The sequence below is a fragment of the Ammospiza caudacuta genome, chromosome 11 (genome assembly GCF_027887145.1).
Source record: "Ammospiza caudacuta isolate bAmmCau1 chromosome 11, bAmmCau1.pri, whole genome shotgun sequence".
Classification (NCBI taxonomy): Eukaryota; Metazoa; Chordata; class Aves; order Passeriformes; family Passerellidae; genus Ammospiza; species Ammospiza caudacuta.
The window spans coordinates 5,119,264-5,146,618 of NC_080603.1; the positions used below are offsets into that span (position 1 = coordinate 5,119,264).

At 46.2% G+C, this 27,355-nt stretch overlaps 1 protein-coding gene across 1 annotated transcript in view; it reads right to left on the bottom strand.

Annotated features, from left to right (window-relative positions):
* Positions 1-21,861, bottom strand: part of PIK3CB (phosphatidylinositol-4,5-bisphosphate 3-kinase catalytic subunit beta) — an 87,638-nt gene extending 65,777 nt beyond the window's left edge. The window contains exons 1-2 of the mRNA XM_058811959.1: positions 21,827-21,861; positions 5,398-5,564 (exon numbers count right to left, since the gene is read on the bottom strand). The gene's annotated coding sequence lies outside the window, so the exon portion shown is untranslated. The remainder of the gene's footprint in view (positions 1-5,397; positions 5,565-21,826) is intronic.
* Between the last annotated feature and the right edge of the window lie 5,494 nt (positions 21,862-27,355).

The window sequence follows — 27,355 nt, forward strand, 5'->3', positions numbered from 1 at the left end:
ATTACTTGTGTCTCATAAAAAGAAATTAGGAGTAACAGTGCTGTCACTGTTCCTCCCCTTACAAGTAAATTCATGCAAAGACAAAACATAACACCACATACCAACACAAAAATTAAACCTCCAACACAGCCTTTACTCCAAATCATCAGTTTCCAAAAAAAAGGAACGAAAATTGCGTTTCAGCCAGTAGTGAAGTACTAAAAGGTTATTTATCAACCTAATATGGGAGGTAAAACAGTTCAGCTTTACACCAGCATATAAAACTGAGCTACACAAGCACAAAACTAGACATCAATACCTCTGATGGAGTTCCTTAAAGATATTTGATGAATTCACAAAGCTGTTCTAAAAAATCAGAGTAACTACTTTTGCAAACAAAATCAAGATAGTCTAGAAACAGAAAAGCACCCTTTACAATTCCATTGCAAAAATTGCAATGCATATTGCAGCTGCATGCAATACTACTTTATGAAAAATGCACATTTAACAAGCTTTAAAAAACAACATTAAGCTGTGAGTACAAATTTACATATTTTGTGTCAGAAGGAAGTTAGAGTACTCCTATGTTCTTTTAAAAGTGAATACTAAACATGCTTCTGTATACCTAGATGCAGCTCCAAAGACATGAAGGCTCTCCCGAGTTCAGCTCATTCACAATTTCAAGTCAGGACACGGAAGGTAAGAAATGGATACATGTGCCCTTCTCCCTTACAATGAACTGCAGAGGGCCTGGCCAAAAGCCAAAAGAGAGAATTAAACCAAGGTAGGCGAGGACAGCCCGGATCCTCAGCTGTGTGCAGCCCTGGAGCAGGCTGGGATGAACCTTGGCTGCAGAAAAGAAGCCAGAATCAACCCAGTCACAATGGCCACACACGAATGATCAGTGGGGAAGCAGAACTGCCCAATCCCACTTGTCAAAGGAAGCTGGTTTTGACACCTCGGTGTCACTCTTTGTTTCTTTAATCTTCTGAAGCAGTATGTAAATTCAATTATGTTGGTACCTACTACATATCCACGGGCATTTGCACATGAGGGCCTCCTCTGCAGCTCCTAATGTATGCAAATGAAACCACATTCCTGAATTTCCTTCCACCAAAGGCTGGGATAAAAAGATTTACCCATGTAAATTTGATAGACTAACACAGACTGGTCGAAGTTGCCAATAAAATACCTGATACTTCAGGCATTATCCAGATTCAGGTTCCCTTCACCTTCAAAGTTCCCTGAATTATGATTATTTCAAAAGTTACCTGCTGTTCATTCTGGATTGTAAATACACACTTTACCAACCCAAAGCAAAACTTCTTGCTTACTAAAATAATTTACAAAAAGTTAAATTTCTAACACAAGATGATCTTTGCCCCCAAATCTGATTTAACTATCAAAACAAAACACATGGAAACTTTCACACGTGAATGACTAGAAGGACTAACAGCACTGCCACAAAACAAAGTGTTTCATGCACTCAGGCATTAGTATTTGAATGAATTAATATGAATTTCTGGCCTCTAGAAATTAAAAATCCTCAAGGCAAACGATTTGAGATGTAATGTGTAACACCGTGTGTGTGTCAGCCCAAGAGCATTGGTTTGAGGAAAACACATATTCACTAAAAATAACAAACAAACAAACACCCAAACTCACCAAAAAACAAACAAAAAACCCCACCAAAACAAACAAGCAAGCTTTTTATGCAACTGTGTGAATTATGCTTATTTCAGATTGTTCTGTCCTGGACTGCTTCCAGTGAAACTGCCAGTGGGGAAATGCTCCCAAGTCAGGAAGCCCAGCAAACCCAAAGCATCCTTTGGATAAACACAGCATCACATTCTGCATTTGTTTTCAGCTAAGTTAACTGATGGCAACCCTTTAGAGAACCAAGGGCAACACTTCCATGTGTATCTTTAGATCTGTGAAAAAGCACTTAAACTGAGTGCCCTGGTCACTGAAACACAACAGCAGCTTTCGAAGTAAACAGCCAAAGCATCAGCCTGCATTTCCACACAACTTCTAAATAACAACATTCCTTCCTCTGCATCCTCCTCCTGTATACAGCATCCTAACAGCTGGGGGTTTTACTGGATTGTAGGTCTAAATTATTTGCAAAATAGCCCATATAACAGACATATACAAACTTTAAAGCTAAAAGAGTAGTGGAACGGGACATGTTCTCTCTTCACTACATCACAAGGTCAAAGAATGATTTTTTTTTTTTTAAGAAGGCTTTCCTACACTGGAATTTGAAGTTCTGCCAAAAGCCCATAGACAATTGGAGAACCAGTGAATTCATGACATCAGATATTCCAAGGAAGTGAAACCTGGCTGAACGGAAGTGATTTTTACTCAAGAAAAATAGATACTTAAATAGGCAAACAAGAAACTATTTTAAGACCAGGTATAGAGGTCTTTTATATAAAGGAAAAAAACACACAAAAGTCAAATAATAAAACATCCCCAAAATATTTAATCAATGTTAAAACCCCACTAAAGCATGTTTCCACATCAAAACATTCCTGATGTGACCAATACCCCTGATATTCTTTTTTAAAAGGCCAGTAAACCAATTACCACAGAATTTTTGTTCAGCAATCCTTTCCTGAACCCCAGCTCTCCTGAGAAGCACTACTTGCTACCATGAAACTCCCAAAGCCTGGAAGCCCCATCAGTCTGAAGGGAAGCTTCCAGACCAAAGTTTCCAGGTGACCTGGTGATTGATTCCCAGCCACCTCAATGCATTCCTGAGACTTCACAGCCCTCTGCCAAGCATATGGATGTTCAATATTCCTTTACATGCAATTTTCCTAAAAGCAAGCATGCACTAGAGTTTTATTCCACCTTTAATTAAATCTTTGAAGGCACACAGCTGTGGGAGTCTCTGGCTAATACTGCAAAACACAGGCCAGTCAAATTTCCCCAACATCCTTCATACATTCATCTCACTTCGAACCCTGAACTATGATCCTGAGAACATAAATTATACATTGCTGAGGTTTCCAGCTCCAGGAGCTTCCTAAGCCTGAATGAAGCTCAATATCAACAGAACAATGGCAGCACGGACTCAGTTAGTACCTAATATTTCTAGTTATGGCTACGGTTGTCAATTCCAAATGAACAAAACTTCAGTGTAAGCAGTGACAAGAAAAGACTGTAAGCATAAAGTTCCAGGGAAAAAAGACACACCTAAACCAAACCAAAACAAACAAAAACTCTGTACATCTCAAGAAGAAAAAGTCAGTTTTCCGGAGCTTGGAAAGTGTCCAGCATGAGTCTAAGCACACATGTGTTGCAGCCAGAGAAACCAGCGAGTCTGGCATGAGAGGTTTCCGTTTCTCTTTCAGGAACTCTTTGGGACTAATGAAGATTTATTCCCCCCTTGCAGAGAAGCCGCTCCTGGTCTGTGGCAGCGCGGCTGTCTGTTAGGAGAGCACACGATGACAGCAGTGCCAAAGCCACCGCTCTGCGCGCCGCCCTGCAGCCGACTGCAAACACATTTCCCAAATACTGCTTTGCCATACAAATTCCTGCGGTTCCCAAGGAAAACAACGCTCAGAAACCCAGCTGAAAACAACCGGGAGTATCGACTAATAGAAACGCCACTTAAAATTCACAGAGCAATCACCGAAAGTTCTCAGCTTGGGACAAAAAAAAAAAAAAAAAAAAAAAAAAAAAAAAAAAAAAAAAAAAAAAAAAAAAAACTAGGAAAACCCTCCAGGCAGAGCGCAAAGCTTGTCCGGAGAACAGGACAAGCAGGGGGGAGCGGGCGCCCAGGGACCGAGCGGGAGGGGTGGCCCGGCTGGAGCTGGGCACTTGTTGCGGGGCCGATCCCGGCACAGGCGGACACAAAGGCGCCCGCCCGCCGCACCGAGCCCGGCCCGGCCCCGCCGGCCGCCCCGGGCCCCTTTCCGCCGCCAAACGGCCGCGTCCCGCCGGAACCTTCCCCCGCGCCGAGCCGCCCGCGCGGTTGAGCAACCGCGGTGTCGCAAGCGGAGCGGAGCGGAGCCCTCTTCCCGCGCAGCCCGGCACCGGGCCGGGGAGGCACGGCCAGCAGCGGGCTGGCAGCGCAGGGGAGCCCCGCCGCAGCCACACCGACACCGAGCCGCCCGCCGGTGTGCCCCGTCCCGTCGTGCTCGGAGCGCAGCCCCGCACAGCCACCGACCCGGGCACGGCCAGCCCCGCACGCCCCGCTGCTCGCCCCGCACACCCACCTGCCCGGGCAGCAGCGGCCGCCGCCGTGTCCGCGCCGCCCCAGCCAGCGCGGCGGCGCCGGAGCCAGCGGGGAGCGCTCCCTCGGCCGCCACCGGCCCGGGCGCTGCGCTGCGCTCCGCCGGGGTTACCAAGGCGATGGCTTCGCCCTCGGGCCGCCGCCGCCAACCCGGGCCGGGCTTTCGCTCTGCCGGCGCGGCTGGCGGCCAATGGCGCGGCGCGTCCCGCCCCTGCGGCCGCTCCCTTCCCCGAGGGCCGGCGCTGCGGGCTGGCGGCGGCCGGGCCGGGGTCGCCTTTCCCCCGGCGGGCCGCGGAGCCCCTGGCGAGCCGCCCCTGGAGCTCCGGGAGCGCTCCCCGGCCCGCGGACGGACGCCTAACTCCGCTCGGCCCGGCGCTCCCCGGGAGCCGCTACCGCGCCCCCAGGCCGGACTGCGAGCAGGGAGAGCAGCCCTGGGCACGCTGGAAAACCTCATCCCAGACCACCTTTCCCCAAGCGCCTTCTGGAAATCAGCTCATTATAGCAGCCTATTGCCTCGGCAACGAATTCCCCGCTCCGTCCTCATTTCAAGAGTCTTGGTGCTGAGCGGTCAGGAATAACTGCGTGGGAACTAGTACTTAGAAAAGGGGGTTTTCTAAGGCTTGAAAGAAGTAACCAGAGGAAGGGAAGGTAGAATGTAACCGGTAATGAAACAACTTTTGCATGCAGCGGGCCGGTCCCCACCCACTGAAATCAGCAGCAACATTCCTGCCGCCTTCAATGAGCACAGGGCGAGGCGTAGCACATCCTTGTCCACAAAGAGTATGCTCATATTATGCATATTTTAACATCCCTATGCTAATAATCATGCTGTATCATTAAGCTTGTCTATTTTAGTCTGTTCATTTTTCCAGTTATTCCAGTTTTGAAAATGGATGGATGGATGGATGGATTTACTTCCTCAACTTCACTTGCCGATTCTCAAGGCACTAAAAATCCATTAAATTTGGATTAGAACACATCTAGGAAATGTTTTGTTGTTTTTTTACAAACCACCCAACCAACCACAACATCTATTAACTGTAAATCTCTGGGAAGGACAACGATCTCCCCTATTACTTCAGCAAATGGGATTTTTGCATGAATGGTGATCATGCAATGCTACCTCTAGGCAAATCTCAGTGGAAGGGCAGAAGTTAATGAGAAATCTTGCCTACCGTGTGTCAGTTGCCTTCACAGCCTTTCTGTCCTGTGTCAATTAACAGCTCCCCTTCCTGCTTTTAGCAGTTCCTTAATCTGCTCAGTACCACAGGCATTGCTCCTGAACATCGCGCTGCTACTTCACACCACAGAGTGTAGTAACTTCCCTTGACTTCCCTTCTGCCTGGAAAAAAAAAAAAAAAAAACAGAGTTCAAATGAAACTGGTTTATCAGGCAAATGTGCCACTCATACAAATGGATCGTGTTCTACATAACAAAGTTTAGTTCAGCATGTTGAGCCACTTGTTTCTTCTGTTTAAAGTTTACATTGCAATTGAAATATGTTTCTGAAGAAATAAGGCATTAATGAAATCCAGTAGTGTAAAAAGTCCCAGATCTGCAGTTTCTCAAATCATTCTGATACTTGTGGTTTTGACATTAAATATTCCAGATAGTCTTGGCTTAGACATTGAAACCTTGGCTCAGTAGTTGGCCTCACTGATGACAAATGGGTTTGTGACTGGAAAGGCTTGATAAGGTTTCTTTAAAAAGAGCTATTTACTCTGGATGTTGCAACATTAGGTGTTGTTCTACAGGATCCAGTGCAGCCTCTGCAAAGCACAAGCCATGATGTGAATGACTTATGGACTGAGCACAGGGCTACAACCCAGAGCCTTGAAAATCTCTTTACTCTACTGTTTACTGACATTTTTTCAATTGAGTAATGATGCCTTGAAGTGTCTATCACACATAAAGCCCCAGGCACCTTAAAACTGTCTTGTATAGACAGTTCCTGTGAATTGACTTCAGTGATACCTGACCACACTGAGTTTTTCTCCAGGGTTGTAATCCCCGATTTCAAATTTCCTTTCCATTTTCTGTTTTATGCCTCCAAATACAATATCAGTATTTAGCAGGGGGAATAAAGAGATCTCAGCCAGTAGTTATTAAGATATTTTAGATTCTAGTTGATCAGCTTGCATGATATTAATGCTTTTGTCACACACAGAGTTGTTACAGACAGTGTGTGTGACACGGATGAGGAACTTGCCTTGAAACATCTTAAAGAAACATTTTTATATCCTGTGTGGCATGCAAAAAAAAAACCCCACCAGACTTCAAATATCATTTTAATTTTCAATTTCCTTATCTTTAGATTGCCTGCCCACCCCCCTTCACAAAACAACAAATGTTCTATTATTCTGCCCCCCAGGCTATTGTTACATGTGTTCTCAGTATAATGAAAGGGCTTTGTCTGAAAAGGCTGGATCTGAGTCATGTCTTTGCATGTGAAATAGCTGTACACCTAGGGCACATTCTTGTTGCTTGAAAATGTGTCATTTTCAGTTTTTTTGGGTTTACACTCTTTGAATTCTGTGTCACTGCAGTGATCAGAAGAAAGGAACTAAGTTGTCTTTGTATTTGCAAACAGCGCAGAACTGTGGCAGCAGACCCAGACATAAAAAAGGCAAGTGGAAACGCCATGTTAAGGATGTTGGGCCTGAAGCAGAAAAAGCCATTCTGAAAAAAAAAAAAAAATCTAAAGGACATCAATCCAGAACACAGCAAAATACTGGGCAGGAGATGCTTAGAAAGAATTCATTAGAAAATTTAAACACTTAGAGCAACTTGCTACTGTCTGACATTGTGATACAATGGCAACATCTACAAACCAAATGAGCTCTGGGCAGTTAAAGCACAGGAATGTTTTCTGGTGAATACAGAATGACACGAGAATTCTCTCATCAGTAATTCTTTTCTTAAAAAAAAAAGCTATATTCAAAACTGAGCAATAGTAGAGAGAATAATAGCCACTGCACTGCATGGTCATCCCTTTGCCAGCTTGCTGCCTACTGCTGTCCAAATAAAAGGCTTTAGAACATCTTGTGTATGACAAATAACATGTCACTCTCCTCAGCAGTCACTAGAGGAAAGCCAGTTTGCTTTGTAACATTCAAAAAATAGCTTGTCTGTTAACAAAACTTTAATCTCCCCTTTGAAGGCCTTTCTTCATCTAGACTAGAAAAAAAAATGTCCCCTACTCCCTAAAGTAGCAGGTTGGTACCATTTGGAAGGTAGAGTCATTAGTCACTGAAATTTAAGAAGTGTTAATAAACAAGTGAATATACTGGCTGTGACTATTTCAAACCATGTGTTTAGTACAATAAATCCCAAGAATCAGGTTTAACTGTCAAAGCCTATATTTCATCTCCTCTAGGGAAAATGCTAAGAGATTCCCAACACATGATTTCATGCTCTAGGTTAAAGTGCTGCAACCCACATGAACAATATGACAGAGAGGATAAGGTGTATGGGTAACATGGTCCTGTACCAGCTCAGCTGATAAATGGAAGTTGGATAAGGCTGGATAAGAGGATAAGGTGTATGGGTAACATGGTCCTGTACCAACTCAGCTGATAAATGAAAGTTGCTCTCCTGGACCTCCCCTGTCTCTGCAGCTGTTAGAGAGCCCAGCCTGTGAAACCCAAGCTGGCCACTGCCACCAGGACCTCTGGGGGTGCATGGAGAAGTGCTAATGGCACGGTGAGGGACATGGTGTGACACAGCACCTCAGGGCTGAGAGCAGGACACACAGGGCTGTGAGCAGGACACAGCACCTCAGGGCTGAGAGCAGGACACTCTGCCAGAGGTGCTCAGGCAGTGCTGTGGTCCCTGTGCCCATGCAGCTCTAGCCTGAGTGTCTGTGAAAGCTGCCCTTGGTGTCTCAGCTGTCCTGGTGCAGGAGGGCAGCAGCAGCAGGAGGAGCAGCAGCAGCAGGAGAAGGAGCAGCAGCAGGAGAAGGAGCAGCAGCAGCAGGAGTAGCAGTACCAGGAGCAGCAGGAGAAACAGCTGCAGGAGTAACAGGAATAGCAGCAGGAGCAGCAGAAGGAGCAGCAGGAGAAGCAGGAGCAGCAGCAGCAGCAGCAACAGCAGGAGAAGATGCAGCAGCAGCAGGAGCAGGACCAGCAGCAGCAGAAGCAGCAGCAGGAGAAGATGCAGCAGCAGCAGCAGCAGCAGCAGCCAGCCCGAGCAGTAGCAGACTGCTAACCACGTGTCAGACAAAAGGGATGCTGGCTTTGGCTAATGGAACACCAGCCTGCAGCCACAACAAGCAGCTTTTAACAGTGCTTTGCTAAACCAAGTTATTGAACACGAGTAAAATTCAGCAGAAGAGTTCTCTGAGAACCCAGAGTATATAGGAAGCAGAGAGGCAAACCCCTCAGATCCAGCTGCAGCAGCCCAGGCACCATCCTGGCACTTCAATGTTGTGTTCCCCCTGCTGAATTCTGTATCTGAGACCTCTCATTTTAAAATTTTAAGCCTGGCTTAAACAACACGGAGCCACTTTAAATCCAGGGCCTCTTCCTCACCCTCCCTGAGTCCCAGGCTGCTGTGCCCCAGCAGAATCACCAGCAGCCAGCTGATGCACCCACCAGGGCACACACAGCCCTGCTGTGAACTGCTGGGCTCAGCTCCCTCTGCTTTTCCCTGCTCAGACAAGCTGTGTGAGCTGGTGAGCAGCAGCAGGTCTGACCCCTCCAGGCTCTCCTGGAGCACTGGCTGTGCTGGGGATCCCTCAGAGCTCCCCAAAGCTGGCTCCTGGCTGGGGAACTGCAGAGTCCCTCTGCCCTGAGGCTGCAGCTGTGCCAGGAAGGGCTGGGAGCTGAACCCCACAGCCAGCAGGCACTTGGCCCTACTGCTTCCAAAGCACAGAAACCCCACAAAAACCCCCAGGAGCTCCTAGGCAGCCACTTTTAAATGGTGGCATTTTGATCACTTTATGCAAATTCCATTGTAATAAAGCAGCACATTTTTAATAGCACTAATCTGTAGACAAACTGACTGAAAATACTTATTGTCACTAATTCCATACCATAGCCATTGTATCTTTTTCTGCATCTGTTCTGGTCTCTGGGTATGGTCACACTTGACAAGACTGCTTTTTCATGAGGTATGTGGACCTCCATCTGTACCAGCAAGTGAAGATTAAAAAAACTACTCAGAATTAGGAAAAGTAAGGCCTTTACAACAATCAACAGCATCCTGAAGTGGCCAGCTGACTTTCCTGCTACATTCTCCCTTTATACACAAATAACTCTACATAGTCTTTTATTTTTCCAGTTTCCTAACACAGACTTTGTAAAAATAGTTCCATCAGTACAAAACAAATTCTTTCATCCAAAAGGCAGTGCCTACTAGAGCAGGACTTCTGTACACATGTAACCTCACAGCCCACACAGACAAATCTCCCACCAGCTATTTCCTCTGCCTACTTTGTGGGCCTGAACTCATAACCAATATTAACATTTCATTAACATAACTGGATTGTTAGAAATGTCAGTTTTTAGATGAGGCAACGAGTTCCCCTGTGTTATTTCTACCAACTTTTCCAATCAAATACAAAGATCCCATGACACATTTTGACAAAAAGTAGGGCACAGCCAGCTTATTTATTCTTTTACTAAAAATAGGCTTCAATGTCCAGCAGGTTGTAATGTGTGAGACAGCACTTAAAGTGTAACAGCTGCTCCTCCTGCCTCAACAGATCTGTGTTACCAGCCCCCCTTTGCAATCTGCTAATTACCAAAATCAAACATCAGCCTTCACAAGGAGTTCCCTTTTTCTGAAAGGCTTCCTATGATTAGGCTAACCAACAATTGGAATAGCAATAAAATATCTTCTCATCCTTACAGGAGGAGTTCCTGACACCCTTCCAAGCACAGCACAGCATGTTTTACATCTCTTGGGTTAATGGCATATTACTATTCTCAGCCAGAGGCAAAGACTAGAAAGAGATTCATTACAGGAAATCCATCTCTCTCTCAGCCTCTTTGCATATTTATTTTCTAGCTGGCCTTCTTGTTAAGGCAATTCTGATAACAGAGCAGATGTGACAACTGTGCAAACCAGCAATGAGCAGGAACACTATTGAGGCTGTCACACGTTTTAATGACTGTGGATATGAAACACTGTCCAATTTCAGCATTTCACCTTGAGGAGACTTTCAACTCATGTTTTGTCAAGTTTTCTTCCAGGACATCATTGTCCAGCCACAGTGGTGTAAGTCACAGTTAGCAAGACTTTGTTTTGCCAGAACTGCCACAAGAGAGAAACCAGAGTCCTTGTCCCTCCAAGGACACTGATGGGTCAAACACATCTACTGACCTGAAGGGCACAGTGGGCATCACCTCAGAATTTGGCCACGGAACTTTGCAAACCAGGAAAGACTTGCTCCAACCTACCTTGCATGAGTTACACATGATGTGCAAACCAAAGAAAGAGATAAAGGCAAATGTGATCTATTGCTGCTACCATAAGACACAGGTGCTGCATTAACATTTCACTAGCCCATGGAAAACGTGATCAAAACAATAATTTCATTGCTTATCACCACTATACCTACACAGCAGGGCAAACTAAAAAAGCTGTGAAATTTAAAAATTCTGTAAGTACTAGAAAAATGACAAATACTACATGCATTATCATTCCTCAAAAATGCCAGTTCTACCTACAAATGGACTATTATTTTGAATCTCTATCTAAAATCTCAGATTCTACCTTCTTCCCTCTGGTGACTGTGTTGTAATTTTAATACTGCTGATGAGTTTCTAGTTTTAAAAGGACTACCAAAAATACATATATATAGAAGATAGGCTTTCAAAAGGCATTTAAAGATGTCTTACAACAATGTTTCAAGTCTAATACTAATTCATGTACAACTAATTTCAATGTTTATTTCTCTATAAAACTGTCCTACACTAAACCAGTGCAAACACAGTCACAAGCACACACTGAAATTGCTGAGAAGCAAGAATGTTCAGTTCCCTGCTGCAGTAGACAGAAATAATTTCATCTCACAGTTCTACTAAACTTCTGATAATACAGAATCACGAGCCCCATCCTTGGAAAAAAGCACATTTCAGAGCAGAATTATTAATGGGCACTGCACAACCAGTGCAGGAGAGATTCCTGGAATACTCCTAAAATGCCAGTACATTTTTTGAATTCCTTTTTTCTAGCCTTTCATGCTAGATCATCTAGTCATCCTGAATCAGGAAGACTCATGTTTATTTCTAGGAATTATATTTTAGACAGTTTTTTCAAGCTACAGATGCATCATCCCAATTTTTAGTCTATAAAAGTTAAAATGACTAAGTCTGGCAAGATGCCATCACAAAAAAAAAAAATTTAATTGTTGCAATGTAAGAGTACAAGTGTGTCATTCTTTGTTTCAAAACTAGAAATTAAGCCAGCCTTACTATTTTGGAAACTCCAGGCTTTGTGCTGAATCACCTTTTACGGAGTTTCCAGGTACTGATTAACCAAAAACTGTGTGTTTCACCCCCTCTGCCTGGCAATCTATCACAACAAGTCAAAAGTTTCATTTATACGACTCCCACGCCTTCAGATTAAACAACTATGCAAATGATGCCAAGTCTTTGTTTATCACAGCTTTGTCAGCAAAACAAAATCATCCAGCAGGTGAATCATGCAATTGCTGTCTGTGTGGATGAGGGGAAGCAGAGATGCCTGCTGAACTTCACGCTCCCCAGTCCATTTCTCCTTCTCCTCTCCTTCACTGCGTGCCTGCAGCCCTGCCCATGTGAGAGCTCTTCCCCAGCAGAAAGGCACAGCTCACAAAGTGCTTTAGGCCCACCAGGAGAGCTCAGCCTAAGAGCTCTCTCAGCTCAGCAGAGTGCCCTTGCTGCCTCCCCTGCCAGGGAACATGAGGTTTGTTTCCAGAAGGAGAAGTGCATCCATCTCAGTGCCCCCTCCCCTGCTTGCAGAGGGGTTTTGTTGCAGTTCTGCTCTGCTCTGGAGAAACACTGACAGGCTGGCAGCCATCTAGGCAAGGTTAGGTCACCTTCACAAGAGGAGAGCACATTCCAGCAGCTCATAAAAATGTGGCTCAAGAACACTTTTTCTGTTCCTGGAATGTACCTCATTGCCAAAGAAGGTAGCTACGACCAGGAAAATATTCCATGGGGAGCAAACAAATTCTCCTGCCAAAGCCATTCCTCCCTGCTCCACCCCAGCTGATATTACACAAGTTGAATAATGCATGTCAAGGTATTAAGTAACATGTAAACACTTCCAGTAAATGTTTCTGCTGCAAGCCTTGCCTTAACTGGTATTGCTTCCCCCCTGTGATAATGGAAAAACATCTTCCTCAGTTCTTCTGCACCTAAAGCTCATTATTCATGAGGCACTTCCCACCAAATATTGGCTGGTAATCTTCCTCTTGCCCCATCTCCAGAGCAGATTTTAAACCTTTTGCAAACTCAGCTGTCTCAGAGATGGCCTTCCCTGAAAGCCTCTATTGGCCCCACAGCCAGCTCTGGGGAAGGCTGGTGTCCCAGGAGAGCTGCACTTCTGGTAGGAACAGATGACAAATTCCAATGGAAGCAAGCTGGGGGTTTTCTCTCCCACCAAGGATGTTTTATAGGGGCCTTGTCTTCCCATCGTTGCCCAACAGTGAGATTCTCCACCCCAATTTTGAGAATATGTGTTTTCACATCTTTTCCCAAGGGGAGCCACAGCTCTTTCCAATCTGGTAGAGGAAATCTCTTTGGAATTTAGTAGGCATGCCCACTGCTTGCACAGCATATGCCAGTAATTATAATTATATGCCAATAATTCCTTCTGCTTTACTGGCTGGACACTCCTCAACAGGGGCAAAGGCAGTTCTGAGCCAACTGACCAAAAGAGGACAGGGTTAATCACATCACTGGGATGAAGCTGGCTCTTGAATCACCTCCATGAGACTGAGAATCATTAGTCCCAAGGGAGAACTGCCCAAGGAAATTTCTGGGATTTTCCACTGGCATTTGTACTTTCATGAGGGTTTTCTGTAGGAGAGACTGACCTAGGGTCAAGTATCCAAGGAACTCCCAGGGAACAACACCAAAGTCCACTCTGAAAAATGCCTGGGCAATAAGTTTGAGCAGAGCTGTTAAGTAAGAAGGCAACCTCATACATTTTCTATAACTTTTTCCAAGCATAAATTATTTCATTTGATGTCTGTTAACTGCATAGGGCTGAGACTGAGTGGATTGAGTTGGGTTGTTTCCTCTCCATAAGTGTTTTCCTGGCAATTGAACTTGCAGCCCAGCTGAGGATGTGACACCAGCAGCACTAAACACTGCTTAGATCCAAGCCACTGCAATTGATAAGAAATATGCTCCTGTTTGGGCAATACATGGAAAGTGAAATGCCAAGCTCCTCCAAGCCTTCTCTGTCCCTGCTTACAGCACAGCCTTTTGTGCCTGCTCTCCCACATCTGGGAGAGGAGTAATGGCAACATCTCAGCTCCAGCTCTGTCTGACCACTGCACCACAGCACAGAGAGCACAGAGAGCATGGGAACTGAAATCACACCCACCATGGCAAAATCAGGTCACAGCTACACAACAACTTCTCAGGAACTCATACAGGCTGATGGTTTTGTCTGGGCTGATCAGGACAGGCAGAGAGCAAACCCCATGCCAAGAAGGAGCCTGTCCTGCTCAGAAGATTGCTCAGGAGATGGGTAATGACTGCATTACAGCTATCACAGGAATGCCAGTGCTCAGTAAGGAGTGATTTGAAGAAGGGTTTCCAAATGCTACTCTCTGCTGCTTTTAGTTCCCCCACAGAAGAACTTTTGGAAAGACCAAACCCTCCACAAACACTTTTGGAGAAAGCTCTGGCCAGCCACTGCTGCTTTCCTAGAAAAAGGTAACTCACTGAGCCCTAATTCTTCTTTATGCTGTGAAATAACCTTTTTATTTATGAAAGACTAATAAAATAACTGATTTCCAGACTTCTAAAAATGTTAGGGCTAAGTGGACACTCAGAAAGATATTCAGAAAGTCTAGACTTCTCAAGACCTGAAAAGTTCACCTGAAAAGATGTTTATTTTTCATCCAGGGCACTGAGGGCACTGAAGCTCAGGTATAAATTCCTGGTGCAGATGAAATAGAGATTTTTGGAGTTCACTTGAATTAGCAACATGAATGAAGCATTTAAATTTTACCTTGTAGAATTATGTGTTGAATTTTAACCTTTTCCTTAAGAAACCTCTGCCATGGCTCATAACTACATCCAGTTGTAGAGTCTATTTATTCTGTATATCACTTCAGAGAGAGGAATGTGATGACAGCAAAGGAAATGCTTTTGCACTGTCCTTTTTCCCCTCCATGCACCCAAAGCAGAATTGTGCTGCCCAGCTCCTGCCTGGATCCCTCTCCACAGGGACAGGGGAACAAGCAGGACCTGCCACAGCCCCCAGAGCAGCAGCAGGTGAGATAAAGCAGGACACAGAGAGCCAGGAGGGCTTTCCTGAGGGGTCCCCTGGGTGTGCACATTGCACACACACACAGATGTGTATAACCCACCCTCCTGCAACTGCACAGCAGTTTGCTCTCAGTACAGCAAGAAATGTTGTACTGTCACACTCCATAAGTTGTGTCACACACCATGAAGCAGTCTGCCAGCCCTCTCTGCTGATATCTCACATGCCACCAGGAGCTGGGAGCACACCCATGCAGCAGGAGGGCCAGGACTGGATGGTGATGGCAGGCTGTACACATTTGGCATGTGGAAATGTTTACAGAGCTGACTGCACACAGATCTGCACCCTTATTGCTGTGTGCTCACCCACAGAGCTTGGAGCAGAAGCGGTGCCAGCTCAGGGATCCACCCAGAGCTCACCCTGCAGAGAGCTGCTAAAGCTGAGCTCTGATGTGAGCCCATCACAGAGAACATCCCACACAAATCCTTCCTTGTGCCCCCACACAATGGACACCAACACTCAATCACTGAAACCGAAACTTCAAGGACATCCTTACCGCGCCATTAAACTGCATTTAGAATTCCTTTTGTCAAGTACAATTTTCAGTTACGGTGACTCAGTTGTGGTGAGGACTACAGGTGTTTCAAAACAGCAAAAAAAGCAACAAGTATCAGCTCTCAAGCACCTTTGTTCTCAAGCACCATTAACCACAAAGCAAATACCTGGAGCAGTCACAATTCAGGAAAAGAAATCTCTACATCCCAGTGAAAGCAGTCTCAATTCATGAAATAGCACCTGTAAACTTCCAAACCATCCTTTGCTAATTCCTTCATGTAATAAATCCAAAATAACCTCTTAAACCACTATTGTTAAACATTAGTCTTTTCCTTTGATAATTTAACTTAAAGATGTTTATTTAACCTTTAATTGCTAAACATTCCTCAGAGAAAAAGCCTCAATAAAGTATTAGAGAGATGCATACTTCACTTCTTTTAATCTTAGTCACATCTTAAGCTGCCATTATCACAGATATATGTTAAAAAGAAATACACTCAGATATGAAAAACAAAGTCCTGTTACAGCATGTCAGGTTTTCTATCAAAGAACATGCCATTACACTTTGTGGCTTAATAATTTTCAAACCTAAGAACTGATGATGCTCAGCTAAATTTTCCATAAAATATGCCTTGAAAAACAGCATGGTTTTGTTTTGCTGTTTTCTCTCCTTCCCCCACAACAACAGCTGGGGGGACAGTCATGCAGTTCCATAGTGGCTTGGCCATATGAACTCTATTAAAAAACTGATTATTTCAAGTTGCTAAAGATCAGGTGATAACCTCCCTCAAAAGATGAAAAAATGTGAACAGACCCTAATGAGTATCTGGTAGAAGTGGGGCTGTTGCACTGTGCTGAATTAGAATGATAATGCAGGGAACTCAACAAAAGCAGCTTTGTGTTCCTGCCTGCGGCCGGTGACAGCTCTGCAGGGGCTGTCCCTTGCAGCATGTGGCACTCTCAACACTGGGTTCACACACCCTGCTCTGATGTACCTGGCAGGGCTCCTACAGCTAGCTGAAGAGAACAAGACCCTGTCCCATGCTGCACACCTTGTGTGGGGCAAGGACTTTTAAAATAAATCCTTCTGGGCTGACTGACTCACTCTTACCTCTCAAACACACCTGCCCATGGCACTGCCTGCAGAAAGCCCAGCTGAGCACCACTGCTGCTGCCTGGCCTTACCAAAACAGGCTCTGTGCCTGCACTTGGGACTGGTGCTGCTGCTCCAGGTGACACTGGAGTGTCACTCCATGGCAAACATGCCCTGCACACCAGGGACAGGCTCTGCTTCACCAGGGCTGGCACACCCAAACACGCCAGGGGCTGCTGCAGGCCAGGGCTACAATGGACACAGCATGGCATCACTGTGTGGCATCATTGCATTGGCATCACTGCATTGGGATCATTGCGTGGCATCACTGCATTGGTGTCACTGCATTGGTATCACTGCATGGCATCACTGCATTGGTATCATTGTGTGGCATCACTGCATTGTCATCATTGCACAGCACCATTGCATTGGCATCATTGCACGGCAGGTTTATGTATTGTTGGAATCCTGGATGCTGAGACTTTTAAACTCTCTGTGCTGAAAGGCACAGACCCACAAGAGATCACTGCATTGACCTGAGGCTGTGAAGGTTTCCAAAATGAATTGACAGCACTGGGATTGTGGGTGTGGAGCTGGTTAGAAGTGTGTAATATCACAGGGTGGAAAACTTAAAGTTTGGGGTCTTAGAATATAGAAATAAATATAAAGCAAGATGGAGGTTGTAAGGTGGAGGCAGATTGTTCTTCACCTTCTTCTTCCTCCTTCTCCATGGGTTTGGGTGGCATTTTGTAATTGGGCAGAACAGTCTGCACTGGGGGCTCTGTGGGATCAGTTATTGGGTTAAAAGAGAAAATAATCCAGGTGTCAGCTCTTAACTGGATAGTTTAGTCTTAGCAGACTTTGTACCAAGAGATTGTTGGCCATTTTGTGCCTTCTAATGAAAAGCTGCTGAACTCATGGTTGTGAGACTGTTTTACTGATAAGGAATAACAAACACCTGGGTCTGAACATGAAACTGCTGTCTGGAGTGCCTTCAGCGCAGAGCCAGAGAAACCCACAGTGCATGGCAGGTTTATTGCCAGCTCCCAGTGACTGTGCTGGCCTCATGCAGGTTTCCTGACAGACACTGAGTGTCTTAATTAGCACCCTGCCTTTTTAATGCCCAGAAAATCACACTGTGCTTGGCACTCTGGGTCTGCATGGCTGCTCCCACACACCCCCACCTGTAACCTTACCCACACAGAAATCCTGCTGAGCCCAACCTTCTTTCCAAGCCAGTCTGCCCCCAGCATATGTCAGCTTCTCTACATTTTGCCCTTTTCCAATTCATCCCATCTGTTTATGGTCTATCTAGTTAAGTATGATTTTCCAAGGTTTCCAAGTAATCTTTTTGCCTTTTTATTTTCCTATCTGATGTCCAGTTAATGATATTAAAGGTAAATTTATTAAAGAACTACCTTAATTTCTATTTTATTAAAGAACTATCTTAATTTGAAAATAGCTACTCAATTTCTTTCCACATTTTTTCTCCAAACTGGCTGAGTGTGACCTTTGTAAAGGTATTTAGCAGAGGCCTGTCATTTGTCAAATTATTTTTCCAGTTTTTGTCAGCAAGAATTTTGAAATCATGATCAAATTATTTTTGTTACATCAAATTAAAAAAAAAAAAATGTTCTCTAGCTAAGCTGACATATTTTAGTATAATTCCTTAAAACTGCATGAGATGAAGTGCACAGTGGAAAAAACCCACAAAAATCTGGTTTGTGGCCAAAACTGCACCTTGACGTAAAACAGAAGGGGGAGAAAAATTAAATCTCTTGAATAATATTTCCCAAGTGTTTATTAAGAATTTCTTTCTTTCTTTCTTAGTCTCAAATCCACAGTAGTCTCAAGGCAACGGTGTCACATCTGTGTTGGGCCAACCCCTCGTTCTGCTGCCCTGCCATCTCCAGTAGGTTCTGCATCCGTGGCACATGCAGCCCAAATTGTTTATTTCTGCAGCTCTCATTAACCTCTGACTGCTCTGTTGGAATCAGGAGACCAGTTCAAATATCTTCTTACAGTTGCTGCTAAATTGTAACTGTTTGAAAAGATTAAGTGTGACAGGTCAGAGAAAGGAACAAAGAGTTTTATTCATGGAGAATCTTGCTGGCTTTCAAAGCGGGTCATATGAGGAATATATGAATACATAGGTTTTTATAGCTTGTGCCTAAATTAGAAACAAGATCAGAAACCTCAATGGCCCTCATGAACTCCTTCCTGTTTCCCCATGCTCTCCCATTCATTTTGGACAACACACTGTCCCCCTTTATTCCTCTTCCTCCTCTTGTCCCTCCTTGTCCCTTGTCACCCCTCTCTGCACGTCCTGCTCCGTGACTCTGCGCTCATTTGTGCCGCATTCAGAGGAGAACACCCCAACATCTCTGGAAATCTGGGAATTGCCAGCTGTCAATGTCCCATCTTGCCTCCCCTAAAGTGAGTATGAGTCCAGACTCCAGCCTTCCTTAACAAGGGATGCTCAAATACACTTCCCAGCAAGGTAAGAAACAAGCAATTTAATGTGGTATGAGACAAAAAAAATCCTGGCAAAGCAAAATTCCCCAGGAAAAAGGCCATTTCCTCACCCTCTGGCTTTGGAACTAGACCAGGATAAGCTAAGTGGGTGAGGCAGAAGTGCTGGCCATTTGACCACCTCAACGGGGGGGAAAGAAAAAGGAAAAAAAAAAGGAAAAAAAGGCAGAAAACAAGTGAAAACTGCTTGCACATGAATCCCTAGGGCCATCCAAACTGGGAAGGGATGCTAGAAACCAGTTCTGCTTCCAGGATTAAGGTTTTGAAGTCAACAAGGGCAGTAATTTCTGGAGATATAGTACAATACAGACAGTGCCTTTTGACTCAGACAGAAGAGAGAGCAAGAGACAAACTTCTGGCTGGACAAAAAACTCTTCCTGCAAGAACAACCACCTCTGAAACAGGTAAAGAGAACAACAGCAGCTGCTTTGATTTACACTGATGTCACAGAACAGAATTGGAACCAGCCAGTATCTCTAACTGGTACCAATTGCTACATCAGTGGGTCTAAACAAGTTTACAGCCTCAGAAGACAGCAATCACCCCTCTACACAGGAAAGGAAAATCGTTTCTTTTAGAGGAACTCAGAATTTCTCAACCCTAATTAATCTTCTAAAACAGGAAATCCCTTGCCAGCACAGGTGGAACTGGCTTGGTAACACATTGGCTGTGCAGCTGGGGAATGAAAAATGGGATTTCCCACCAAAACCAGAGCAAGTAAAACAAGCAGCTGAAAAGCTGGAAAGAAGAATACAAGTGAAAAAACTGAGAGGGGAATTTAGGAAGTCTCTAGGTCATTCCTAAGAAAATTCCCTACAGGGTCAAGGATGGTTTGAGGCCTTCTGAGGAAGCAGCCCTCACTGAGAGCTGAGTATTAGGGCAAAGGAAACTCATCCAAATCTGTATTTCAGGAGCCAAAGTCGAGAGGGCACTCTGCTGCCTTCTGAAAGAGCCCTGTAATGTGCATGGACAAGTCCAGCTTCCCTCAGCCATCCCTTTGTTCTCTGTAATTGCTATGTTTAAATGCAGTTTACACTGTTACTCACTGGACCACATCACAAAAGATGAATGCCAGCACAGACATTTCTTTGCCATTGAAATGTTACTTGAGTTAAAAGTCAAGACAAGAAACAGCCATTTCTCTTTGATACTTACAGCATTACAATTGTGGAGGCACGTAGAAAACAGGGAGATAAGTAATGCTACACATTTCTGTCTAATTGGAGCCAAAAGACTCAGAGACACGTGAAGATAACACAGGTGCTTGTAGGGTATGACCTGCACTCTGCTCTGAGCACTAGGGCTGTGCTTAAGTTCAGCTTAGCATAAACAGTATTTTTCATGACAGTTTACTTTTTTTTGTCCATTTTTTTTAAATATTTTATTTATTTTTATTTTATATTTTATTTATTTTTTATTTTTTTAATTGTTCCTGCCCATGGCTGGAGGGTCAGAACTAGGTGATCCCTAAGGTTCTGTAAGGTGCCTTCCATCCCAGGCCATGCTGTGATGCTCTGACTGGATGACATCAAGCACCACAGAACCACCTGTATCAGAACACACAGGGCAGGTTTCAGAGAAACTAAAAAAACATTGCGTCTCAAACAAAAACAACTAACACAAACAGTAGCACCCAAGCTTTGTTTAGACTAGGGGAAGTCCAGCAAGAGCTGTCGGGGTTGGGTGCTGCAAGGTGTGTTCTCACCAGAAGGGCAGTGCTCTCAGTGTAAAACAGCCTGAGGAAGTGACCCTCACTCTCTGATGTGCCAGACAAGTGGGTAACAAGCAAAACCAGATTAATTTACTTGAACTACAAGTACCCCCTCAACACTTGCTCACTGGGGGAAAAGATAAATATACTTACTATTAATAAATATAACACTAAGAAAGCAGGACTTTTTTTCTTTCCTACACACACACACAAATTCTCTCTATTTAGACTATTAGAAGGCTAACTTTTCTCACACATGCATTTCAGTCAATAACACAGGTATTTGCATTGTTACTTTCTCATGAGTTTGTATTTCATTGCCCCATTTTGACAGAGCCCACAGGACATTGCTGGAGTCCATATGGTTTTGTACTGCACAGCAAAGCAGGCCATGCTTGGAAATGCCCTGAACACGTGCAGAGGAGGCAGAAAAATGAGCAAGGTCACTCAGCTGGGCTTTCCTTTCATGTTCCAGCAAGAAAGTCACACACATTCTCCAGAGCAGGCAGAGCAGCTCAGCTGCTCACAATTCAGTGCCCCCATGTGCACTGGCAGTGCCACTCGGAGCTGTGAGTGACCTGCACAGGAGCTGCTCCAAAATGTGCCCGTGCCCTCCAGCATCCCCACAGCCATCCCCAGGCTGGCCTCTGTGCTTCAGCCTGCTACACTCAATATTGAAGGTAAATGTATAGGAACTACTGAAAACTATAGTGCTTAATTGAAGAAGAAGACAAAGATTTACCAGACGTGTTCTTCCCCTTAAGATGGGTTGGTAAAACACAGAATTTAACTTTAGGTAACTGCAGAAGTGAGATAATGTCATGATGTTTTGCTTTCTACAAGATAAAAGGAAAACCCCGGTTGCTATATTAAGAGAGGAAATTATTTTAAATAAATATCTCAACTTCCTGGCAAATTACAAGGTTTAGGTCAGCTCTAAAAGGAATTTGTGTCAGCTAGAATAAGACATCTATGTGAAAGATTAATGAGAATGAAAACCAACCTCTTTAAAAAGTAGAAGTAATGCTTGTTGAATTTATCATCACCTGTAGGACTGGTTATGTTAATAATCCTTCATGTTATGCCAGGTAGACTGAAAATAATTAATAGCTCACAACCTTCCCACAGAAGTTTCAGTGCCAATGTTGTTCTGACTGTTGACAATAAATACAAAGTGTAATCCCAAATATTTAGGCCTTCAACATAAATTCCTTATATCTGAGCAACTTCCATGAAAAGTTAATAAGAAAAGTTAATAAGAAATCCACCAGTCCAGCATTACCTGTGAGTTCCTGGATCACAGAATTTCAGCCTCACTGCTCACAGCTCTTCAATGAAGTTCACTGTGCTCACGACCTGGAGAAGCAGATGTGATGTTACACTCAGGGCTCCTCAGCTGAGCTCTGCTGAGCCACAGCAACACTCAGGAGCCAGAGATGAGAACCTGGGTGCTGCCAAAGCCTGGCTGACTGTGCTGCTCAGGGGCTGCTGTGAAATCCTCAGGGCTCTTTGTCCCACGTGCAAGCTCTTTCCCAGCTGTGAAACAATGCTCACCTCAAAGCAGCAACAAGGAACGGCTGCGAGGACACGGCACCGTGAGAGAGGAGGGGGAGGAAGAGGAGGAAATGGAGAATAAAGCAAAAGATGGAAGGGAAGAAGGTTGTTTATACGCTTACAAAATCTCTAAAATAGTCACAGCCCAGAGAGATGCAGGTGGCAAACTGATCTCATTAGAGAAACCACAATGGTTCGTTTCTGCCAGGATCCTGTTTCCAGCACTGCTCATACCCAGATGCTGCACAGGAAGGTTCCCAGCCACACTGTTTGACAGACTTTAATGTGATTCCTGAAGGACAAGCCAGAAATACTTGGCTAAAATTCATTGCCAAGTTAGACAACCACTACATAAGGAAGAAATAAATTCCACTATGTAGAACAGGACACCCACGGTTATCAAGTTTAGAACCCACTCATGGCATTTTTCCTTGGAAACAGCACTTGATGCAGCACACAGCATCCCTGCAAACAGCCAAAATGCTGTGATACAGGCCTCAAAAGTGTGAGAAATAAACCTGTTAGCCTAGGAACTGGGCAACTGGTGTGCAACCAGCACCAAATCCACTGAGGCATGAAAGGACTGCAGTGTGCACCTGCACCATGCAGGCTTTTGAGGCAAAGCAGGAAGATTTACACGTCCCCTCACTCCATCAGGACAACGTGGCATGGATGCTGTCAAGACAAGAAATGTACAAGACTGACTGCCTTCATTCCTCATCCCTCCATTAATACTGGATCTTAGGAACTGCTGCTCAGGGCTAATCAAAAAACTCCCCTCATGATGTTTTTCTGTTGAAAATTGTGTGTTTGTCCTTGGGGGGGGGAAAAATAAGCTTCCCATTAAAGGCCCTCACTCTCTAGTATTTAATTTCTAAAAACACCAAGACCTACTATGTTTTTGTTTTCAACAAAAGCTTGTTTTTGAAGTGGTGCCTCACCGGAGCTGTGGGTCAGTTGCCAGAGCACACCTCCCACGAGGTGTGAGATCACTCAGAGGGCAGGTGATGACACCACTGGGGAGATGCAGCCCGGCCAGGGATGCCAGGCTGCACCTGAGTCAAAGCTGTCCATGAAAAACTATTCGCAGTTTTAGAAAGTCTACTGCAAATTTTGACAAAAGCAATGCGCTTCGCTTTAAATTTTTCTGCAAAATAACGTGTTTGGTGATCATGTCTGTTCCTCACCATTTCTGGGCACTCCTGAAGTGCAACTTATAAAAGTGGAGCGAGCAGGACACTGGAGGCTCCAGCAACAGCAGCCATACCTACCACTGCCGGAATTGCAAGGGAATTCTTCCCCTTCTCAAGCATCTCACCCACAGTATCTGGCCACTCACTGCCCAGAGGGACTGAGCTCCCAGAGAATGCTCTGAAAACGTCAAAGATTAACTCACTGACCCTCATGTTTAATGTACAAAAACTCTTAGAGGAACTCTACACGTAAGCCTTTAACACAGACTCTGCTCCGAGGGCAATGGACAGCCCTAACAGCAAATCCTGGTGCCTCGGCAGCTGCCTGAGCTCTCTGAGGGTATGTGAGGGCTCCGAGAAGCAACCCAAGAGCACACAAGCATGTGCAATCAAGGCTCCACTCTTATCAGACTCCTCCCAGTCTGCTCGAGCTTTACCAGCTCACTGACCTCCCTCGTGTCACAATTGCCAGTAAAATACAAAAGCCTGAAACTGAAAACACCTCCGGTCTACCAAAGAACCCACTCCGAAGGACAAAGTCACCGATAATGCTGAGCCCAGCTCACAGGATGAGCCGCTGATTGTCTCAGCGCTCTAAGTGAGCGGCTTAATTGGAACAGAAAAACAGGGTGATGAATCACAGCTAAGGAAAGCACCTTGCTGAGGAAGACAGACAACATCAACGCTTTACATCATTAAAAATTTTTTGAGGTTACTCTTTAGGACAGCACACGTGGAAAACATTTCAGGGAAAAAAGATGAAATGTTGTTTAATTGGTGAATTCTTGCCATGAACAGGTGTGACACATGCTGCTGGGCAGGAGGTGCGAGCCTCAGACACGCTGCCAGCCACACTTCCCCGCAGCTGCCAGAGCTCGCTGAGGTTTCAAAGTTTCCCAGCGGGAGGCCCTGTTCCCTTTGCTTTCTGGTAAATTAGCCACTGTAGTTACATGTCCTTGCTGGGTTCGATTTCGTTTTTTCTTCTTTCTTCTACTTTTTTTTTCTTGGTTTCTTTTTGATGCACAAGCGTGTGATCTCACTCAATCCTAACTCCTCATCTCCTCACCCCGGAAAGGGAAAGAGACGCCAGAAGCACCCGAGGGAGTGGGGATTCACCTGGGACTGGGGAGATTGTCACAGCACGGGAAGCGCCAGCAGCGACAGGGAGGGGACGCGCCCGAGTCCGGCCCCGGCAGCGGGCAGGAGCGGCGGAGGCTGCGGGCGGTGCCGGGCCCGGGGAGCGCCCCCGCTCCTGCCCAGGGGTCGGGGGAGGGCACAAAAGCAGCAAAGCAATAACGCGAGCCGCGGTCCTACCGAGCCGTGTACCTCCCGCAGCCTCGCACCGACAGCGCGTCCCCAGCACCGCCGGCACGGCCCGCCCCGCCCCGGGGCCGCCGCCTCTTTCCTCCCGCCGTGCCTCGGCCCGGCCCCGAGCCGCCCTCAGCGACCCCGCGGGGCTCGGCACAACACGGCCCCGAGCCGCCCTCGGCGACACCGCGGGGCTCGGCACAACACGGCCCCGAGCCGCCCTCGGCGACACCGCGGGGCTCGGCACAACACGGCCCCGAGCCGCCCTCGGCGACACCGCGGGGCTCGGCACAACACGGCCCCGAGCCGCCCTCAGCCACCCCGCGGGGCTCGGCTCGGCATGGCCGGCCCGGGACAGGGCGGCTCGGCTCGGCCCGCTCCCCTGCCGCTGCTGCCCGCACAGCTCCTCCTCACCCCGGGCACGGGCATTTCCCGGGGCACCGCTGTCCACCGGCCACTGGCAGCACTGCCACCACCACTACTGCCACTGCCACTGGCACCGCCACGCACCGCCTGGCAGTGCCCCCAACCACGCTGTGCCTTTGGCCTGGGCAGAGGAGCAGCCAGCCCCTTCAGTTTACAAGCATGATCTTTTCAGCCGTGACTTTGCACTTGGTAGTGAAATACTGAGTCATGCCAAATGTTACCCAGCTGTTCCTTTATCTCCTTCGCTGGGGAAAGGTGATTACTGCAATAAAATCTGCTGGTTTCTTTCAGGCCAGCCTCGGTTCCCTCGGAGGGAAAGCAGCAGGTAATGTGGGGGATGCAGGGCCCGGCTCTGCCACAGCCAGCCGAAGGCACAGCTTCCTTCCACCCCTCTCCTCCTCCTCCTCCTCAGGCGGCTCCCAGCATGGCCTGCAGCCAGGCAGCCACCCACGGGGCCTGCCTTCCTCACAAACACCACCACACCTGCCACAGAAACTGCTGTGGGAGCCCTGCAGGCTGCCACGGGCATCCCACAGGCACACCCTGCATCACCGAGGATGCTCTGCCCTGCCCAGCTCCATGCACAGCAGAAACCAGCTGCCCACACAGGTGTCTGCCTGACCTCCAGACATCCAAAAAAGGCTTCAATCTCCTCCTCACTTCAGCAGCACCTTGTGCCTGCCTTCCCCAGGTTCAGGCCACTGCTTGGGAGATGACATTCTGACAAATCAAAACCTGTAAATTCAGGTGCAGAGGTGACAGATGTGCAAACCCAGACATCACACCTGGCCACGTGTCAGGGGGTGAAGCACAGAGCTCTGCAGCTCGGATCTGGAGAGACGGCCAGGGCATCTGCCAGCACACATGGGGCTGATAAAAGCTAAAAGGAGGACAGCAAGCAGACCCTACAGGAGGAGTGGCTTCCACTGCTGAACCAAAGGCAAGTGTGGTCTCTAAGAAAAGCCTGAATCCAAAAAATGCCCTAGTAGGAGACCTGGAACATCCCACAGGATAAGCTGATTGCATTCCTGTTTTATTGTCTGCCATAAGCAGCAAGCGTGGTGTTCAGCAGCCGAGAAACTTGAGTTAATGATCTCTTGTAAATTTCAGTACTTGCAAGAAAGGTTTAACAAGAATTTTCAAACCTGCAAAGTTGGAATATATGCTAAAAACATGGCAACATTACATTTTGGAAGCCTGACATTCTTTTAATTCATGGTATGGGCAATAACTTGCAATCAACAGTAGCAACTCCAGACCCTCTCCTACAGCTGTGCTAGCCACAAATAAGGTTCTGAGCAGGGCAGAAAAACCAATGTCACAGAACAAAGGAACCTGAAGTGCCCTCCCCCTGGAATTTCCTTTTCCAGGCTCCTCTCTTTGCACATGAGTGTGCTTTGGGGATCCTCAGGGCCAGGTCTGGAAGGAGCAGAGCTGTCCCTCCCAGTGACGCAGAACAAAGCCCAGGTTGCAGCAGATCCTTTTCATTTCTTGCAGGGTGCCGGTTCCCTCCCCTTGGACAAGCATCTGTGCCCACCAGTTACATCAGCACCTTGCAACCTCACCCTCACCTGGAGAAGAGCTTGGGGCACTCTGTGCACACAGCTTCCCCCTGGAGTCACAGGAACTGAGAAGTCAGAGTTCAGCCCCAATTTTACCTGGCACAAACCCACACCACAGGAAGATACCCCCTTCCCTTGCCCACTCGTGGTGCTCTCTGCATGGCCCCTGCCCTCCCACCACTGCCAGCTCCTTTCCCACTGCACATGTGGGTTGAGTGAATTTACCCATGCTAAAACACCATGTTGGCTTCTTTTCCCAATGTACTTGTGACTTCTTAGCAGCTGCTCCCTCAAGGAGAAAGGATATGTTCATTTTTTTTATTTTTTTTTTTTTAACAGAAGGTACAGTACTTAGTTCTGCATCTAGAAGTAGTGGTTCAATAATCTGAATTGAGGCATCCTCCAGGCACCTCCCCTAACACCCATATGGATCAATGGCAGATGTGATGAAAACCCAAGCAGCTGAGAAGGAACAACTAGAAAAAAACATCAGGACCTTAGGAAGTGTTTTGCACCAGTAACTCTCAGGGCTGTGGGTGCTTTTGGGTTCATATCTGCATCAGAATTTACAGATTTGGAGGCACAGTTCTCCACGACTGACTTTTGCCAGCACTCTATCAGTAGCTTTTATGGCATGTGTAGGTCAAACCCTGCTTTGAAAGGACTCTGCTTCCTTTGGACATTCTGGCATGACCATCTATGTCCAGGGAGCCAATCTGTCAAATTTTAGAGAACAACGAGCAGCAAGGCACTGCTGGCTCTAATTCC